We start from the raw sequence: 6,152 nt of genomic DNA on the forward strand, positions 1-6,152 counted from the left end.
AACCAATAAAGAAAATACGTCTTTAAAAATCACCCGTATGGTGCCGACAAGACCGTTTCGTGAACAATGGTGCTTGCTGCCAAGCCTGATGACTTATGTTCAGTTCTTGCAACCCACAGGGTGGAAGCGGAAAACCAATTTACACGTCTTGTTCTCTGACCTCCACACAAGTGCATCCATGAGTGAGGGCATGCATGCGTGAGTGTGTGTGTAATCAGGCATAGCGGGCAGCAAACATTCTGGGAGTTGAGTCCTTGGCTCAGGGTGTTTGTCTTCTTCATAGGTAGTCACAGAACTGTGGCGCATGAGTGTCTGTGGGACACTACAGTAATCATATTGGAGACATCACATCAGTAAAGGCCAAAGCAAAAGACCCATGTGTCTGATGGGGGTCGCAAGTGTTAGGGTGAAAAGATGATGCTAGAAAAATAGAAAAGAATTGGGTATGGAAGGCTTTGCAGGACACGCCAAGGGTTTTTAATCATGGGAGGTTTCCTGAACAGTTTCAAGTATGTGGTCATATTGACATTTTGGAAGATCAATCTGTGTGTACTGTAAAAGGTAGTCAACCCAGAGGCAGGGAGGCAACAGGAGTCTCTGGACGTGGTTCTCAGGAAATAAGTGTTAAAATTGGATTCATACCAATGAACAGCCATTTCGTCCATCCCCAGCATAGTCTCTGTGGAAATCCCTAAAAGGATTCTCAGTGGTATTAGGTAGAAACCTGTTCTTTTCCTCCTTCCAGACTTAGGAGCCCACACTTGCTATCTATGGAGTGTGATGGAAAAGTGGGTAGGACCTCACAGGGTCCTGAGGAGGGAATGGGGTGAGCTAAGTGTGCATGATTGCCATTCCTGGCTACTGGGATGACACAAAACCCCAAAGCCAGTGCCTGGACAAAATGAGAAAGAGATGGCATTTCTGATTGCAGGAATTCCTTTCTAAACACAAGCACCATCCTTTCCTCCAGAGAACAGAAGTCGTTCTTCCTACTCAAATGCCCTCAGTGATTTCCCTTACCCCCAATCACCTGCACACTTAGTGTTTTTAACACGTCACGAGGCCAATCCAGTCCATAAGTTTTTTTTCCTGTTATTTATGAGACAGTTGCTGTGTGAGGGAAGCAAGAGTCTGGTTCACAGAGTTTGCAAGAGACAGAAAGTGAAGGGGGAGTAGTAACTGTGATGCTGATGATGATAATAAAAAATACAGAAATCCAGCCAGAAGGAAGATGGCCCAACACTGATACATACCAGACAGTTAGACCTCCCTCGCTCCCTCCCTCCACGCCCCCCTCTTTGTGTGTGTGTGTGTGTTTAATTTCAACAAAGGTGGGAACGTATAACTGTGAACAGGTGTTTTGCAATTCATTGTCTTAGACAAACAACTGACTCATGGCCCCATTTCTCTTTCAGGGAAAAAAAAACAAGCCAAGTTAGCACCTAAAGATGTACTCTTTAACCTACTGTGTCCTTCCATCACTTTCCCTAAAGATCCCTGGTGATTTGGAAAGAGAAGAGAAAAAGAAAGAAGAAGAAAACCCCCAAACCCCACAAAAATATTAGCTTCATCTAAAGCGGTTTAAAAACTCAATCGGCTGTCTAACGTTACATGATGGGTGATGACTATGTAACCACGGTGAGTTTTTCCTTGAGGAGTGGGTTTACCACCATCACCAAAAGCTATAAAATTATATGACTCTAGAGAACAGAAGCAGAAAGTGAACCATATCCAGAATTTTATGTTGTCTAATAACATAATTGAAGAATTACAAGAGTCAAAAGTGAATTTAAATCTGTACTTTAACCCAGTGCATTAAAATGATCATATCAACAATTATTCCATTATTAATGCATTTTAAATTTATGTTTAACATTATCCCTTATAGCTTATATCACATCTCAGTTAAGATTAGCCACAATTCAGGGTCGCTGCCATACTGAAGAATTCAGCTCTAGAGTTTCTTGGATAATGTGTCCTTAGCCATATCCTCAAGAGTCAGTATTTGCTTTTCTATGACTGTTTTCAACAGGATGTCCACTGCTGTCGTGAGGCAAGGGCAAAATGTAAAAGAAAGATGAAGAGGTTCTGAGCTCAGCCCATCCGATCCCTAGTGATGCGCTAGCATCTACTTAAGACTGACCTAGTGAGGGTCTGCTGTCACTAATGCCACAGAGCCAGCGTCATGGGAGAGGGGAGGGGGTTACAATGGAGCAAATGGGTCCCTAGAGTGGCTCTCTAGCACCTTCTGTAGCTGGTTCTCAGGACCTGTATAGATAATGTTCCCTAGTGTTTCCCATAATGATAAGAAGAATGAACATCACAGAAGACATCAATGCTGGAAGAGGCCTCAGAGAAAGCCTTGAGAATTCTAGGCTGACATCTAGTTACTTGTACAACCACTGATGTTCTCCAGGACTACCAAGGTTCAGGGGATGCCAGAAAAGAAGATCCAGGTATCAGCGCAGATCAGGTCGACACACCTGAAAACTCTAAGAGAAAGCCTCAGGATAAAAACAATGCATGTCTGGCATCCTCTGAGATTCGTCTCTCTGATCTTGGATATCCTGGAGACAACTGGGTGCTTCGTGAGACCCAGAGACATAGGTGCTCCGTGTGAGATACGGACACTGGAAAGCCTGAGTGAAATGCCCCTTCTTCAACTGTAATGCCCATCTGAGCTTCCTGGTGGAATGCAGGACCATACACGCCGAAACATCATATAAGCAATCCTTTTAAAGTAGCCATGTTGGGCTGGAGAGATGGTTCAACTGTTAAAGGCTAGGCACACAACCAAAAATATAAAGTAGCCTTGTAGGCAATGTTTCAATTGCCTGAAACCTGGCGGCTTTGTCTTCTGGAAGAGAAACACTAAGGATGACTTGCCTTCAGCAGCATCAGGAGGACCTTGCCAGAATCTCTTCTAGAAAGTGGAAGTTTCAGATTCCTTCTCCAAGATGAAGCTCAGTGATGAGAACCCCCAAATACCTCTAAGTGACAGAAACAGCATTTTAGTCATGGAGCTTGGCACCTACTCAGATCTTAAACCTATTTCTATGGGGACCTTGTATCAATAAAGTAGTCATTGATGCAGGATATTGACACATTGATGGGATGACCTTTCCCACAATGAGCATGACATCAGAGAAGACAGCACAAGGGAAGGTGAAGGGGAAAGAGATTTTCTACTGTAGAAAGACATGAGCTACAAATCATATCATAGAGATGGTCTGCCCATCCCGGCAGAGGATGTTGGGGACCCTCAAACTAGGTTATATAGAACTTTACATCACTGAGTTGCCCATGGCCTTTAAGCCAGGAGGAATTTTATATTAGAGATGAAAGTGACAAATGATTATATCACAAGTCACATCTGTGCACTAGTTATGAGGCACTAGAAGATTGCAAAGATGCTGGCTTTGTGAAATCACTTGGAGTGTCCAAGTTTAACTGCAGGCACCTGGACCTCATCTTGAATAAATCAGGGCTCCAATACAAACCCATTACTAACCGAACTGAGTGTCATTTCAGTTGTTTTTGCAGACAGCCCTCTGGGGACCTGTAAGAACCAAACATGGGTGAATGTATCTTCTCCATCTTTGCTAAAGGATATACTTCTAAACCCACTTGGGAGAAAGTACAGGGAGATGGCAGCTCAAGTTGGGTTGGATGTTAATATCCAACAAGGGATGGCTGTAGTTTCCAAAAGTTCAATCCTGAAGGGATTAAAGAAAACATTCAGATATTTGATTATTTTCTCTCACTGAAGATAAGAAGCCTTTAAGAAAACTGTCCTCTTTGTGAAACTGTTCATATGGGCCATCATCCTAAATACTCAACTCAAGATAAATACTCACTGTGGAAAGGGCTTCCACAGACTCGTCTCTTGTATTCATGACTGTGGGCTGGGTAATCCCCCAGACATGGACCTGACAGGCCAATGAAGCTGCCGTGGAACACGTTATGCTTAACATTCATGTAGTATGACCTTAACTAAGTTTTAATTAAGAAAAAAGATTTATATCTGTGCAAATAGAACTTTTCAAATGCTTTGTTATTATTTTTAGTTCAGTGTTTCCTGCGTTGATGATGGAAAAACATTAAGCTTCCCTCCAAAACTGGCAGATGATGACAAAGAACTCACAAAGCTGGGCTGCCTTAGGAAGTCTGAGTTGTTTAGTATTTGACAGGTCAGCAGAAACACTGGAAGCTGGAATGTTCTGAGCTCTGGCCATGGCCTTGACCTGCAACAGCTCTGTCCTTTGGTTATAAGAGGGTACAATGAATATAGAAATCCCAATGTGACTATCAACAGGGAAGTGATTACTATGCCTTGAAGTCTAGAAATGTCCTAGAGACTAATGCATAGTGGGCTGGGCTGGACTGGATGAAATTACCTGGTACGAGTGAGAAGGAACACTGTTCAATAGTTTATTAGAGGAGACGCGTAGAGGCCCGGAGAAGTTGGTGTACAGAAAGAGAAGGCCGACGATGGTGAGCCCAGCTTTTAAAGGCTGCCTAGCACATGCGCACAGGGAGATGACATAGCTACGTCATACGCAGATGATGGAGCTCACACATGCCCACAAGGGCTTACATACCGGCGTCTTATGTCGGTGATGTAACCATGCCACATGTGGGTCACACAGGGCCTTTTAAGGTCCCCGGGGTGGCTAGGTGTTTTTGCCTGAGGGCTTATCTGCACATGTGTGGCCCTGGAACCTGGAAGTGCCAGCCATGCTGGTTGGCTAAAATCATAACACTGGCGCTGAAAGTTCTTGTTGAGAGCTTGCTTAGCATGAGTCAAAGTCACAATAATGTTTTTTTATTTTTTGTTTTGGATTTTTGAGACAGGGTTTCTCCATAGCTTTTGGTTCCTGTCCTGGAACTAGCTCTTGTAGACCAGGCTGGCCTTGAACTCACAAAGATCCACCTGCCTCTGCCTCCCCGAGTGCTGGGATTAAAGGCGTGCGCCACCACCGCTTGGCACAATAATGTTTTTATTATTTCTGTCAATGCAGTCCTTGTGTATCTAGAATGGAAGGTTACTGATTATTTTTCTTATTTCCTTTTTATTTGGGAGAGATGGGGCTTGAGACAGGGTCTCATGTTGTTCAGGCTGTCCAGACTCTACTGGCCTTCAACTCTGAACTACTGGTCTCTCCTACCCTCTTAAGGGCTGGAACTGCTACAAAACTGGTAACTCAAACCTGTACTTTCTAAAAATCAGTCTTGTACATATTAATTAAGAGAACTATCCTATGAGGTGGCTAGAAGCAGCAAACATACACCAATAAAACCTTGTATCATAAGCTGGTATAAAGAGTTACTTTGAATGAATAACATTTTATTTTTTAAAACTAAAATACAATTACATCATTTTCCCTTCCCTTTCCTCCTTCCAACCAATCCCATGTCCCTCTCACTCTGCTATCTCTCAAATTTATAATCTCTGACCTCTCTTCCTTTAATTATTAAACACACACACACATACATACACACACATCAGTCAATATACTGCATGTGTATGATTTCAAGGCTGATCACTTGGTATTGCACAATCATGGGGGACTCTTTCCTGGGGAAGGCTATTTCTCGTGCTTTCAGTATTTCTTAGTTGCCTGTAGTTCTTTGTCTAGGGTTGATGTCCCATGAAATTCCTTTCTTCCATGTTAACATGCCTGTTGATGTCATCCTTGTTTAGGTCCTGTGTAGGCAGCTATGTTGTTAACACTTTATGGAAATAGCTTCCCTAACATTTCTAGGAGACACAACCTCACACCTCTGGTTCTTACAGTATGTCTGACCCTTCTTCCATGATGTTCCCCGAGCCTTAGATGCAGGAATGTGTTATAAATCAGTGAGTTGGGGATAGGCACCATATGATCACTTGTTCTCTGCTTCTTAATGTAATGGTCCCTATCCTTTGCAAAGAGAAGTTTCTTTGTTGAGGAGTGAAAGCTACACTTACCTGTGGCTATAAGACTAAATATTTAAAATGCAGTTAGAAACTATGCTTTGTAAAGTAATGATTAGCCGGGTGGTGGTGGCACACGCCTTTAATCCCAGCACTTGGGAGGCAGAGGCAGGTGGATCTCTGTGAGTTCGAGACCAGCCTGGTCTACAAGAGCTAGTTCCAGGACAGGCTCCAA

The 6,152-nt window shown here is 43.2% G+C and overlaps 1 pseudogene; it reads left to right on the top strand.

The window, feature by feature from the left end:
* The first annotated feature begins 2,957 nt into the window (after window positions 1-2,957).
* On the top strand, window positions 2,958-3,784 carry LOC130872707 (aldo-keto reductase family 1 member D1-like; annotated as a pseudogene).
* The last annotated feature ends 2,368 nt before the right edge of the window (window positions 3,785-6,152 follow it).

The sequence above is a fragment of the Chionomys nivalis genome, chromosome 4 (genome assembly GCF_950005125.1).
Source record: "Chionomys nivalis chromosome 4, mChiNiv1.1, whole genome shotgun sequence".
Classification (NCBI taxonomy): Eukaryota; Metazoa; Chordata; class Mammalia; order Rodentia; family Cricetidae; genus Chionomys; species Chionomys nivalis.